The 12723-nt window shown below is 41.3% G+C and overlaps 1 protein-coding gene across 1 annotated transcript in view; it reads right to left on the reverse strand.

The window, feature by feature from the left end:
• DNMBP (dynamin binding protein) overlaps positions 1–11653 on the reverse strand; it is a 98116-nt gene extending 86463 nt beyond the window's left edge. The window contains exon 1 of the mRNA XM_077125724.1: positions 11491–11653. The gene's annotated coding sequence lies outside the window, so the exon portion shown is untranslated. The remainder of the gene's footprint in view (positions 1–11490) is intronic.
• Between the last annotated feature and the right edge of the window lie 1070 nt (positions 11654–12723).

The following is a 12723-nucleotide window of genomic DNA, read 5'->3' on the forward strand; positions in this document are numbered from 1 at the left end:
TAAAATCCAGAATGTGTGAAACTCTATGGGACAAACGACCATATTTCTTGAACAAATAAACTGTAAGCAAAAAAAAAAAAAAAAAAAAAAATTCTAAAAGGAAGAAAGGAGAATTAAAATTAAAAACCATTTAGAAACATATTAACTAAATGCAACATGTGCACTTTTCTTGACTCCTGATTTGAATGAATCAATTGCTAAAAAAATTTTGAGACAAGTGGGAAATTGTGAACATTGACTGGAGCTTCATTTTATTCAGGAATTATTGCCATATTTTTTAGGTGGCAGTAATTACATTATCATCTTAAGTAAAAGGGACTCATTTTTTTTTTAAAGTCATTAGAACTAAAGGATCTTAAAAAGAATAAAGGGAAGTAAGAATTTAGCAACCAACTCAGTTTTATAGATCTTCAACTGGGTGTTAGATACATGAATGCTTGTTGCATTATTCTTTATTAATTTTCATAAATCTTAGGTACTTCATAATAAAAACCAAAGAATGCTACCCGGATCGTTTCAAAGCCTTTCTCTTTTTGAGGTACCACCCCTGTTTCTGACAATGAGCAGTGGTCAGTGAGGAGCCAGGGAGAGAGGCCCCTGAGCAGTTCTGGCTCCAGGCAAAATCCTCTCCCAACTAAAGGAGTGCTGGTGAATTCGCTTGGCACCCATGAAAAAAAGACAAATCTCAATAACTTTGACTTTATAAATTATTCACTGTCTTCAGTCACTTGCTTGCCTAAGGCTCAATAGGGCACAGTGGTTAAAAGCACAGGCTCTGGACAGAAACAGGCATGAGTTTGAATTCCCGTTCTGTCATTTAACAACAGAGTAACCTTAGAGCGATTTTCTTAATCAATTTGTACCTTTGTTTCTCCATATGTAAAACGAGGATATCATTTCTCATTAATCGTTTTGAAGATTAAATGAGACTATGCCTTTAATACAATGACTGTCCAACATATTAGCTATTGTTATTATATTAAATCATTATTGTTGTTGAGTTATATATTCCTTTCCTTTCACTTGAATTCAGACTGATAGTGAAATGGAGAGAAATACTCATACTCACAATTATAATTAATAATATACTTATTCCTAACATAGGTGTTGTAGGAAAGAAAAAGAGACCAGTATCTAGAGTAAAAATTGGGGCCACAGAAGTAAACCAGCACCTCCAAGCGGAGACCAGACTGCAGGCCAGGCAGCAGGGTTTAAGATCTGGTGTGGGAGGTGTGGGTAACAACAATGGGTTGGAAGCAGTAGAGCAATAAACAAAATCAGTTTTCTTGGAAGATAAGTCAAACAGAAGTCTACACAGGACCGGCTGGGTCTGGGGCGTTGACCTCAAAGACAACTTTATGACGTATTTTTATTAACTTTTTTTAGCATCCTATAGAGTGCTATTAATAAGATCTGAGGCCTTGCTTGATAATAAAGTAACCTGGCATACCAGAGAGGCATGCCCCCCTCATTGTGACAATTCTTAATACTTATTGTTCAGAAATGACAGAAAAGCCCAAAGGTTTCTGCATAGCTGGAGATGGGAGGAAAGAATGAACTAGAAAACAGGAGAACACAGGGCGTGAATCTGGGGAGTTAAGCACAACTCGACACATCCATTGCAACTTTTCCTGCTGATAGGGCAGGATCATTTATCCCAGGAGAATCACCTCATGAAAACAATGCCAAGTGTGTGCTGGGACCAGAACCCACGGCTGGAACATCAGCACTGACTACTCTCTCCCAGCTACCTACTCCCACCACGTGCATGTCAGCCACACAAATTCACTTTATTTTTGGGACAACAGAAACACCACAGGATGGGCTAAAACAGAAGTAGATCAATTAGCCCTGTGGCTAGATTGATGATGATGCTTATTAGGCTGAGGAGGAAATGGGGATTCAACTGACTTACTGAAATCCATTTCAAGGAGTCTAAGAGAACTTTCTTTCCTCACTCCTGTCTTAGATTTCCCTTCTGTATATCACAGTGCTGACTCTTTATGGGTTCATTCGTTCTATGGATTTATTGACTGTGGGCACACTATGTGGCAGGTGCCGGGTACTCTTTGAGGTACTTGGGATATATCAAGGAATAAAACAAAGACCCCAGTCACTGAAGAGCTTCTTCCTTAAGGGAAGACAGACAACAGGATGTTAGAAAGTAACAAGTACTAAGGCAAAATGAAAAATATAGAGCAGGGTAAAGGGGATGGAGAGGGAGTAAGGGGAGGCCGTTGCCCATTGAATCTACCAGCTGATAGGAATGGTGGCATAGATTCTTTCACTTCCTGTCATTCACCACACTCCTTCACCACATTTCACCAAAGCAAAAGGTATTTAGGGAAACTAATTTGCATTGGGTTTAGTTCAGTGTCAAAAGAAAATCAGTTACAACTATCTTCCCCGTTCTTCTTATTTTCTGGAGGATGAAACCAAGTGTAGTCTAAAGTCAGAAGTTGATAGCTGAAGGACCAAACCGAAGCAAGTGACATCAAACATGCTTCTCCTCCCCCTCCTCTCCAAGCCAGGCTTGCTCTGCTGGCATTTGGGTTGTGACTGCTCTGTGTTCTGATAAAGAAGTTGAGCTGCTCTGTGCCAATTTCCCCAGGCATGGCCTACATGGAATTTCCAAGTAATCAGCAAACTATTAACACATCTCTACAGTTAATCATACCTTTATTACTGTTTTTTTTCAGAGGATCAATCAGTACCAACAAGACTGATGATCTAACACCGAAAAAGGAAGTGAGACACAAAATTATATGTACACAGACAAATATGGGTTTTCCCTCCCCCTCTCCTCCCCACAGCAAAGAAAAGCAGAGAGAGAGAAATTAGCTAACATTTTAACAGGAGTTGTTAGAAGGCAGGATTATAGATTTGATTTTTCAAGATTTTGAAAATATTCTACAATGAAGAAGTATAATTTTTATAATTAGAAAAACAATAGCTAGTTTTAAACAACAACCATATCCCAAAAGGAAGAGATGGCCATGAGGTGTCAATTGCCCAACACTCTAGTCGTACCCGTTGCTGAAGAGCTACCTGTGCTGCACAACTGCCTCAACACTACATGAGATATACCCAGGTGAGATTTATACCTGGAGGAGAGACTGATCCAGAGAGTAAGGAAACTATACTATTACATATATTTACAATCATGCTGCGAACTGCAATTATAATGCTGAATATGGGTCTTTCTCATTCCACAAACCAGCTATATCTGACTCTTAGCTGTAAGAGGAGAATTTAACCTAATCATGAAATAAGCTTATACTGGAATCTTAGGAAGTTTATCATAAATTTATATATGGAGAGTTAAGAAGTGTTGAGAAGTTATATATGGAGAGTTCAGAAGTGTTAAGAACTCATTCTCTTTTGTTTCTTTTTTTTTTTTTTTTTAACATGGGCAGGCACTGGCAATCGAGCCCGGGTCCTCGGGCTTGGCAGGCAAGCATTCTTATCTGCTGAGCCACCGTGGCCCTCTTTTGTTTGTTTCTTAACCTTAGCATATGCCTAGGATTTTGGTATATGGATTGTTTGATGCCATCTTATTTCTCTGGAAACAAATCCTGAAAAATTATTTGATAAGCGTTCACATCCATGTATAATGAAAACTCTCAGTAGACAAGGCATTGGAGAATGCCTTAATTTGATAAAGGTTACATACCCCAAACCTACAACAAACATTATATGAAATGGGTAACTTAAGATTCACTGTCTTCAAGACTGGACAAAGATACCCATCAGCATAGCACCTGTTTTAGCATGGTCCTGGAAGACCTGGAAAATGTTATATGAAAAGAAAAAGAAATAAAAGATATAAGGATGGGAAAGAAGGAACAAAACCATCACTACTTCAAAGGATACAAAAAGAAAACAATGAAAATCAACAGACTATTATAATAAGACAGTGAAGCAAGGCTGTCAGATACCAGGTCAGTTTACAAGAATCAACACCATCTCTCTTAAATTTGCAATAACCAACTAGAATATAATAATAGTAAGTAATACGATTAACAATAGCAGGATTTAGAAATTAATTTAACCAAGAATATCCTCCTAGACCTTCGTGGAGAAAACTTTAAAGTTTTAATAAAGGACTTTAAAAATGAGCTATACAGTATTTAGAGTCATTCTTCCTTCAATTTGTCCTTTCTGTATTCCTTTCAGTACAGGCTGGCAAAGGTTCTGCTCATACACATTTTGCAAAAACTTTGTTGGTCTTATGTGCAGCTCAAGCAGTTTCCAAATCTTCAGCAACAGAACTTTCCACAAATCCCTTCCTGAACCTGACTTCCAGTGAAATGGCTGACTGAACCATACCCTCTTTAGCAAAAGGTTGTTTGGTTAAGTCCTCACATTAAATGCTGTCCTCTGGGGACTCATTTCCTGAAAGCTCAGGGGAGTCCCTGACAGAGCATATTCTGCTTTTTTTTTTTTTTTGACTTTTTAAATTGTATAATATAACATATATACAAAGCAAAGAAAGAAAAAAGCAATAATTTTCAGAGCAGTCTTCAACACGGAGTTACAGGACAGATCCCAGAGCTTGCCATGGGCTACTATACCAACCTCTCAGATTTTTTCTTCTAGCTGCTCCAGAATATTTTCTGTTCTTAATCTCAGAGCACACTATCTGGATTGGCTGAGAATTTTCCAAATTATTAATCACTTGTTTCCTTGTGTACAGTTCAATTCTCAGTTTATTTCTTTCATCTCTCATTTCACTGTAAGCTGCAAGGATAAATCAGGCTGTACCTTGCACAATTAACTTGGAAATCTCTTCGGCTAAATATCCAAGGCCTTTGCTTTCAAGTTCTGCCTTCCACCTAACATTATAATTCAATTTTGCCAAGTTCTCTGCCACTTTATAGAAGGACTACCTTTCTTTCAATTTCCAGCTAACACATTCATCATTTTCTTCTAAATCCTTATCAGAGGTAACTTTAATGCCCATATTTCTACCAACTGTCTCGTCAAAGCCATTTATGCTTTTTCTGTTATGTACTTCACAATTCTTCGGGCCTCTACCCATTACTCAATTCCAGAGCTATTTTCGCATTTTGAGGCATTTGTCATAGCAGCACCCTATTTTCTGGTACCAAAAAGTATTTTAGGTTCCTAGGTTCCAACTAAATATCACATAACAGGTTGGCTTAAATAATGGGGATTTATTGGCATCAGCAAGAGAAAGACTGTGGTCTTCTCAGGCCGGCTGCTGGGATCCCCGGACCTTGGCTCTTCTATTTGGGTTCCTTTGACTGACAGCTTCTAGCTGCTGCCCATGGCCTCTCTCTCCATTTGACTTTCATTCTGCTTATAAAGAACTCCAATAATCCAGATTAAAATCCATTCTGACTCAGTTGGGCCCAGCTTGACTAAAGTAACATCTTGAAGAGACCCTATTTATTTACAAAGGATCTACACCCACCAGAATGTGAACTAAGGCCAAGAACATGTCCAAACTAGGGTATCCACATCAGAAGGCAAAAACAAAATTTATAAAAGACCAAATAAGAACATATTTGCAAAATCTAAATGTGACAATGAGTTACTATCTGTATTATAAAATAACTTCTGCAGACACCAGCAACAACGAAATGGGCTGCAACCCCAATAGAAAGGAAGCAAAAGATATGAACAAGTGGTTTACCAAAGAAGCTCCTAAGAGATGTTCAAAATCATTTACACTCAGCAAAATACAAATTAAAATGAGAAGCTATCACTTTGTACCTGTGAAATTAGAAAAGGCAGAGAGCTGGAAAATGTCGAGTGTTAGAAGGTTCATGAGACCATGAAAAGCCTCACATATTTCTGACAGGAGAGAGACTGGTGCAGCCCTTGTGGAAAGGAATGTGGCACTATTCAATCAAAGTCAGTATATATATGTAAGTCCATCACTCTGCGATTCCTTTCTAAATATATATGCCATAGAAATTTTATACAGTTCTACAAATGGATATTTATTGCAGCAATATGTGTGCTGTTAGTTAATGGGATCAACCTGAATTTTCATCGTGGCGATAGCAGGTAAGTAAAATTGTGGTGGATACACACCATGGAGTATAATGTATCATTCAAAAACAAAGAATTAAATGTACACATATTGTTTCAGTTTGCTGAAGCTGCCAGAATTGCAATATGCCAGAAATGGGGCAGCTCTTAAAAAGGGAATTTATTAAGTTGTAAGTTTACAGTTCTAAGGCCATGATAATGTCCAAATTAAGGCATCCAGCTAAAGACACTTTAACTCCAAAGAAAGGGCCAATGAAGTTCAGGGTTTCTCTTACAGCTGGGAGGGTACATGGTGATGTCTGTTAGTTTTTTCTCTTCATTTCAAAAGGCTGCCCCAGGGGCATTTTCCTTCTGCTCTAAAGGTCTCTTGACTGCACCAGCTCTGATGGTTCTGATAGCTCTAAAGCTTTTTACAAAAGGCCTCTAGTCAGCAACCGCACCTTGAATGGGTGGAGACACATTTCCACGGAAACCATCTAACCAAAAGTTACCACCCACAATAGGGTGGGTCACACTTCCATGGAAACAATGAAAAAGATCCCACCCAGCAATATTGAGTGAGGATTAAAAGACACAGCTTTTCTGGGGTACATAACAGATTCGGCACACATATCAACACTGATGGATCTTAAAAACAGTATTTAGAGAAAACGAAATACAATGAGATAGCATTACAAATTAAAATAACATGCATATATTTCCTAATATAACTCATGTAGATAGTTTGATTGAATGTCATAAGTACTTGGAATCTCAGGTAGCACATGAGATTTTGTTGGTTTGTCCAGAGTGATCCCCCGATGAATCCCAGAATGATTTGATCAGTGACTGGAAAAGTATTTGCAAGTCCCCTTTGGGGAATGGTGAGAGTGGGGAGAAATTCAACTTTCCCAAGTTGAATTCTTGATATTCTCACAAGCAGTGTGGACAACCAAAGCTACAGGCTGAGCCCCCAGTCTTGGGGTTTGTTCACATGAAACTTAACCCCACAAAAGATAGGTCAAGTCTACTTAAAACTTAGACCTAAGAGTCACCCCCAAGAGAGCCTCTTTTGTTGCTCAGATGTGGCCTCTCTCTCCAGCCAATATGATGAGCAGTCTCACCACCCTCCCCCTCTCTGCATGGTACATGACTCCCAGGGGTGTGGACCTTCCTGGCAACGTGGGACAAAGATCCTGGAATGAGCTGAGACTCAGCATCAAAGGACCGAGAAAAACCCTAGAATGAACTGAGAATTAACATCAAGAGATGAGAGAACCTTCTTGACCAAAAGGGGGAAGAGTAAAATGAGACAAAGTGTCAATGGCTGAGAGATTCCAAACACAGTCGAGAGGTTATCCTGGAGGTTATTCTTACGCATTAAGTAGATATCACCTTCTTGTTCAAGATGTAATGGAGAGGCTGGAGGGAATTGCCTGAAAATGTAGTGCTGTGTTCCAGTAGCCATGTTTCTTGATGATGATTGAACAATGATATAGCTTTCACAATGAGACTCTGTGAATGTGAAAACCTTATGTCTGATGCTCCTTTTAGCTACTATATCAACAGAAGAGTAGAACATATGGAATAAAAATAAATAATAGGGGGAACAAATGTTAAAATAAATTCAGTTTGAAATAGTGGTAAATGAAAGCAAGGGGTAAGGGGTATGGTTCGTATAGTTTTTTTTCTCTATTATCATTTTATTTCTTTTTCTGTTGTCTTTTTATTTCTTTTTCTAAATCGATGCAAATGTACTGAGAAATGATGAATATGCAACTATGTGATGATATTAAGAATTACTGATTATATATGTAGAATGGAATAATTTCTAAATGTTTTGTTTGTTAATTTTTTTTAATTAATAAAAAAATTTTTAAAAAATAACATGCATATAAAAATATTTTCACTTTTTAAGACCCTAAAAATCACATCCTATAAAAGAATCTATAAAAGAAACACACCAAGTGTATTAGAACCAGCACCTATGAGGCATGTGGTGAATGGGAGTGGGATAAAGGAATTAAAAGCAAAAGAAATCATTTAGAACTTTTGCATGTTATAAAAGAATTCAAATGCACTATGATACATATAAATTAAAATTGTTTCCCTCCCCAAAGTTTCCAGTTTTCCTAACAACAAAAGCTATTCTGGTTGCCAACTCTGTTGATGAATAACAGCTTTTCATCCTTTTTCAAGCAGGAAGAGAAAATTTAGGGATCAGCAGAGAATATTCCCGAAAAAGTCTTTTGTTCTCCTGTCTGAACAATGAAAAGACCTGACTATCTCCTGATTTTGGGTGATTCAGCTAAAGGTGTGTCGGTGTCAAGTTTTAGGTCATCTGAAGCTATTTACACTTAGAATCTCTTTGAATGCAATGCTCTTGCCTCCTTTCAAAAATATCCCATGCTACTTAGAATCTAACAATTCTAGAAGTAGAAGGAACCCAGTTACTCCACAGATGAAAAGGCCAGAGAAGAATTATGCTTAGGGTCACACAGCACAGGCATGAGAAGGAAAGTCTCCCTGATTCTGCCTTTGCCCTCCTCTTCAGTCTATTCTCAACCCAGCAGTCAGAGTGATCCTTTTAAATCATCAGGAGTGTCTCTGTTCAAAACTGCTCCACTGGCTTCCCCCTCACTCAGAACAAAGGTCAAAATCCTTACAATGGCCTACACTGATCTATCTCTCCCCACGTCCACCGCCTCTCATCTGCTGCCACTTTGCCCTCGCCCACATCCGCACTGCCCTGCCACCAGGATCTTGCTGTTGGTCACATATGGCAAGCACACTTCTGCATCAGGGCTGGAAACACACTCATTCCTCTGCTACTTGCTCACTCCCTCAATTCCTTCAAGTCTCACATCAAAAACTTTCAGTAGAGGCCTTTTCTGGTCATTATCTATAAAAAGTCCATCTCCCACCACACACAAACACACTCCTTTCCCACTTACACTGCTTTAAATCATCAGGAGTACTTACAATCATCTGACACTTCTGTCTATTCACATATTGTCTTCCTCCTACCCCCGCCAGAATATCTACCCCTCAAGGACAGGACTTTGTCTGTTTTGTTCATGACTGTATCCCAGAATAGTGCCTGGCATGTGCAGGTGCTCAAAAAATATCTGTCTTGAATGAATAAAACCCAGGCCTTCAGAATCTTAGCCCAACGCCCTATTTGCTCTACCATGTCGCCTCAGTTCTTGGTGGTCATGTCCTTCAATTTAGAAGAACAAATCTAAGAAAAAAGAAAGAACACAATTTAGCTACTCTATGCCCATTTTATCTTCTATGATTTCCTTTTATAGCATCAAGGACAAAGTAAACCCAAAGTTAACACTTTTGGTAGGCAAGTCTCCATTCACACTCTATTTTATCATTAGAAAAAGTGATCTGCCTCCCGCCCCATGCCCACCGTCTCTCATCTGCCGCCACTTTGCCCTTGCAGTGATTTTATCATTAGAAAAAAATTCCTTCAACAAATTTATCACTAAACTATCTGTAATTTGAAAAACCCTGTTTTGCTTAATTTAGCCTGACAGTGATGGACTGCAAAGATCAAGAATAATAATTTGAAAATTCTCTACAGATCACGCAGAAAGGGTTTCTTTCTAAAGCAGAGATAAATGACTTGACCAGCTCTGGAGGCTTCCTGTGTCACAGTTTCTAAGCATTCAGGACATAAAAATCTAAGCCTGGCCTACTTACCCCTTTTTCAGAACCAGAGCTTCACAAAGTCTTGCACTATGATTGAAAAGTGAAATGTTTAAATGATCTCAATTTTTAGGAGATCTTAAATAGTGATTCAAGATTCACGATTTATCATGTTCTTTGAGAAGAGTAAAAAGTAGCATAAGTTCAATCAGTGCTTGAAGGAGGCTCTGAATTGTGTTGATGTTGAGAAGAATGAGATAAGGGTCTTGCAGGTAAGAGTGGTAGTCAGAGAAGAAGGAAGGCAAAGAAGGATGCAGAGATTGATCGAAACAAGAAGAGGGAATGGCTCTGCTTTGGGACTGCAAGACAAAAGAAATAACACACATATTTGGGCAGAGTAGCCCATAAAGATCACGATTATATCTCAGTCAAAAAGGCACACAATATGAACACTGAATAAAAGAATTTTATATTTTCTAAGTCAGAATGTTCTCAGCTTATTGCAAAAGGTATCTGCGGCTCTGTACAGACCCCATTCGCAGGGCAGACCTCAACTATTCTCCACCATGTATGAAACACTCCATTTCAGTCTCTGATGTGTGAACACTTGAAAACACAATTGCTGGTTGTTTTCACAAGTAGTGAGTTATGCTTCAAATTAAATAAAATCAGGGGATTTTAGAGATGGAAAGGGGCCTTACAGATTCTTTAATTCACCACCTTGAATATATTCATGCCGTGCAAGTCATAAATGCAACACTGAGAAATCACAACTGTTTGTGGCGGGGTACTTCAATCTTGCAAAATAGTATTATGGATTAATCCACAGTAATCCACACTACTCCGCCCTAGAACTCAGCTCTGTAAACAAGAAGATCTAAACAACGCTGAAACCCTAAATATTTGTGTTACCACTAGCTTGCCAGACACCACTGGCACTACTAACTACAAAAAAAAAGTGTTTCAACACAAGATGTTCATATTACTGTAAAAGAATACAACTAACCTAAAGGCCAGTTACCAATATTACAGAATAATGGGAGTGCCAAAAAATATTTACTTTTCATTATTGTATGAGACAGACAATACGGGATACTGAAATTGCGTTAAACGTTAAACTCTATACACCTAGCACTCTCCACAGCTCCTGGGCCTGTTTGTAACCCCAGTATTCCTTTATTCAACTGCCAGCAACCTAACTCTTTTCAAGGTAAGTGCTCTGTGAAATTGATGCCTGGTGGACATCAGTAACTGCTGCAAGAATGAAGGTAGGTATCCGTGAATAACTGTAAAACTCCACCATCACCAAACTTGCAGCTGTAGCCCAACAAATTTAAACTCTAACTTCGGAAACCATCCATCCTCGAGTCACCCTGACAGAGAAATCATGGGCTCTTAAACCGACTGGATGTGAGACTCTAGACAAGCTAGAAGAATTTCTTCATCTGTAAAACAAGGGGGCTGGACTATTGCTAGATTCCTTTCCAGCTCGCAAATTCCGCCCCTTTGAGGGACTAGCAGGGCGGTGCAGTGAAAAGAGTCCTGGGCTGGACATCAAAAACGCCCACGTTCGCATCCCGGACCGGGGGGCCACCCGGTCTCTCCGCCTCTCCACCTCCAGGGGACCCGCTAGGGGCCTGACCTGACCTTGGACCAGAGGCGTCCGAGTAGGGACCCGGACTCCCGGCCAACAGCAGCGGCCGCCGCGGGGAAGGGACCAACGCAGGCCCGGCTGCGCTGCGCGTCCCTCCGGGCGCGGGACCCCTCCGTCCGCGGTCCCGGTTCAACGACCCTGGCTCCCCGCCCGGCCCTGGCCCCAGGCCTGCCCCTGACCTGCTCTCCGGCGCCTGGCGGTCCCTCGGCGCGGCGGACAGCGGCGATCGCCGGTCCGGGGCCCGCTGTCACCTCCGCCCCTGGAAACTGCAGGCGGGTCAATCCGGTCTGAGTCAGCCCCGCCTCCCGCCTCCCGCCCCCACTCCAGGCTTCCGCCTCGGCCCGCGCGGTCCCGGGGGCGCCACGCTCGGCTCCCGGCGAGGACCAACCCGGCGCCCGCCCCGCGCTCGCGCCCCCTGGCGGCCCGCACCCCGCCCCGCCCGCCCCGCGACGTCAGAGGGGGCGGTGGCGCGAGGCCCTCTACCCCGGGAAACTGAGGCACCGAGGGCTGAGCCGCCCGAGACCCCTTCGCATCTCCCGCGCTCCCCGCCCCACTCGTCCCGGGTGGTGTCCGCTGCGTGCGGGACGTGCCGTCCTACCTGCTGCCCTGGCGCGTCGCCCGTTTCCTTCTCTCCCTGGCTGCTCCCTCGTCCCCCAACACGACCCTTCAGACTGAAAAAAAAAACCAAAATTCCATTGAGAAGAAATTCAATTCCTGTTCGTTTATGTCGTCCTCTTTGCTCCCCGAGGCAATTCCCTTTATCATGTCACACGAAACTCGGTGGCGTTCGCGTGCGTCTCATAGTTTCCCCCGAGCAAAATCTGTCAGGACGCGGTTTAAGAATGTAAAAGCAAGGAATGGCAGAATACAAGAACTGAGCAGGGCTGAGAGTACACTTCTAACTCGTTCGTGGGTCCCCACAGGATTCCCTTTGTGTATTAAAGGTCAGAAAGTCACACGGCATGACTTACCGTGCCTTCAGTTTGCGCGATCTATCTAGGAGATTCGGAAGAATTTTTCAGAGACTTACCTCAAAAATCCCATTGAGATGTATCGTTTCTCCTTTCCTTTGGACAACGAGGGCACTGCCCTCCTGGAATTCACATTCTAGAGTGGGGAGACAGACCAGAAACAAATGACCTACCAGATAATTACAGGGTATGGTGAGGGCTATAATGGAAATAAATCAGATGGCATGAAAGATTAGATCCCAAGAGAATTGAACCCTAATGCCCTAGACATCCATTGCGTACAATTAATTAACTTCTCTTATGCACCCAGAATAGTGCAGGTTGCATACAGTCCTTGGGAGAATAGAGATTACAGTTGCTCAAAACGTTTTCTGTGTTCTGTGGTTTAAATCAGGAATGTGGGTTGGTAAGACCAGAGTAAGAAATGGTGACCTTCTTTGA

Source organism: Tamandua tetradactyla, chromosome 13 (genome assembly GCF_023851605.1).
Source record: "Tamandua tetradactyla isolate mTamTet1 chromosome 13, mTamTet1.pri, whole genome shotgun sequence".
Taxonomy (NCBI): Eukaryota; Metazoa; Chordata; class Mammalia; order Pilosa; family Myrmecophagidae; genus Tamandua; species Tamandua tetradactyla.